We start from the raw sequence: 2,458 nt of genomic DNA, 5'->3' as shown, positions 1-2,458 counted from the left end.
TGGCAATTTGATCTCTGGTTCCTCTGCCTTTTCTAAATCCAGCTTGAACATCTGGAAGTTCACAGTTCTTGTATTGTTGAAGCCTGGCTTGGAGAATTTTGAGCATCACTTTGCCAGGGTGTGAGATGAGTGCAATTGTGCGGTAGTTTGAGCATTCTTTGGCATTGCCTTTCTTTGGGATTGGAATGAAAACCGACCTTTTTTGTTTTACTCAGTAGTAAGACAAAAGAAAAACAGTGAACTTCACTGTTGGGAGCTTCATTCATATATCAATGACATGAGCAACTTCTTTATGGAACTGGATAATAACTTATGAATACTGGAAAAATACTTAAAACTTTTTGTGCTACTCAAAATGTCAAGGCCACAGATTTGATACACTGTTAAGTATTAATATTTTCTCCATTAGCCTACTGCTTGTTTTGTAAATAAAGCACTATCAGAACATAATTATGCCCACTTTTAGTGTAAAAGTTGAGTAGTTGTGACAAAGTTGTGTACTGGAAGGCCTTAATATTTACTAATAAGCTGTTTACAGAAAAATTGCCTACAGTTGGTCTAGAAAATGAATACAAGAAACCAAGCCCTTGTTTGTAGTATTTGCCAATTTCCATGTGTAAATACTCCTATTGCAGCCAATTTCATGCTACAAATGTGACAAACACACAAGCTTGAATAGTTGGGAAGAAACACATACAATGTTATATATTTCCATCCTACAGATACAGTAGACAATGTTTAGAGTTATTAGTAAAGTGAAGTAAAGAAAAGTGACATTTTCGGCATTTATTACCTCTTAACATACTTGTTAGTTTATATAATTTGACTTTTAATAGTGGTTATGCTTAACAACTAACTCATAAAAATCCCTCCAAATACAGAGATCAGGCTTAGGTGCTTGTCCATGGGATTATCCCAGAAAGAATACTGGAGTGGGTTGCCATTTCCTCCTCCAAGGGATATACCCTATCCAGGGATCAAATCCACATCTCTTGCAGCTCTTGCATTGGTGGATTCTTTTAACCACTGAGCCACGTGGAATCCCCAGTAATCAGTCCTGCAAACTGGTAAAAGCCAACTGTGGCATACAACTAGCTCTATTACCAAGAGGGTACTAAAAGAGGTGCAGGAGAACAAGTAGTTATTTGCTTAATTGGTAAGTGGCTGAGTCAAGACTGAAATCTAGGTCCAAAATTCTGACCTAAATTAGTCTTCCTAATTTCTTTAGCAGAGAATAAGGGCCTTTATTAGCTTGTTAAAAAAAAAAAATGGAGACAGGGAATTTATTAAAGGAACGCCACACCTAATGGGATGCATTTTCTGAAGTACCATCCTATATATTTGCTAGGACTCTTAACAAAACTGGCAGGTAGCATGGGAATATGAGTCTTGATGCTTGATATCTATCCACAGTTAGTCTAGGCTGGGTATTTGAAAGAACAAAAGAAGTGACTGGTCTATAGAAATCGTCCTTAACTAGCTGCTTTGCATGCGTGGGTACTAAGTCGATTCAGTCAGGTTGGACTCTTTACTACCTACGGACAGTAGCCCGCCAGGCTCCTCGCCATGGGATTCTCCAGGCAAGTACACTGGAGTGGGTTGCCATTTCCTCCTCCAGGGGACCTTCCCAACTCAGGGATCGAACCGCTGTCTCTTAAATCCCCCGCATTGGCAGGCAGGTTCTTTACCACTAGTGCCACTTGGGAAGCCCCTTAACTGCTTTGCTGCTGCTGCTGCTAAGTCACTTCAGTCATGTCCGACTCTGTGCAACCCCATAGACGGCAGCCCACCAGGCTCCCCCGTTCCTGGGATTCTCCAGGCAAGAACACTGGAGTGGGTTGCCATTTCCTTCTCCAATGAATGAAAGTGAAAAGTGAAAGTGAAGTCTCTCATTCGTGTCTGACTCTTCTCGACTCCATGGACCGCAGCCTACCAGGCTCCTCCGTCCATGGGATTTCAGTTCAGTTCAGTTCAGTCACTCAGTCGTGTCCGACTCTTTGCAACCCCATGAATCGCAGCATGCCAGGCCTCCCTGTCCATCACCAACTCCCGGAGTTCACTCAGACTCACGCCCATCGAGTCAGTGATGCCATCCAGCCATCTCATCCTCTGTCGTCCCCTTCTCCTCCTGCCCCCAATCCCTCCCAGCATCAGAGTCTTTTCCAATGAGTCAACTCTTCGCATGAGGTGGCCAAAGTACTGGAGTTTCAGCTTTAGCATCATTCCTTCCAAAGAACACCCAGGGCTGATCTCCTTTAGAATGGACTGGTTGGATCTCCTTGCAGTCCAAGGGACTCTCAAGAGTCTTCTCCAACACCACAGTTCAAAAGCATCAATTCTTTGGCACTCAGCTTTCTTCACAGTCCAACTCTCACATCCATACATGACTACTGGAAAAACCATAGCCTTGACTAGACGGACCTTTGTTGGCAAAGCAATGTCTCTGCTTTCCAATATG

The sequence above is a fragment of the Bison bison genome, unplaced genomic scaffold (assembly GCF_000754665.1).
Source record: "Bison bison bison isolate TAMUID 2011002044 unplaced genomic scaffold, Bison_UMD1.0 scf7180017864383, whole genome shotgun sequence".
NCBI lineage: Eukaryota > Metazoa > Chordata > Mammalia > Artiodactyla > Bovidae > Bison > Bison bison.
Note: the sequence above shows the minus strand (reverse complement) of the source record.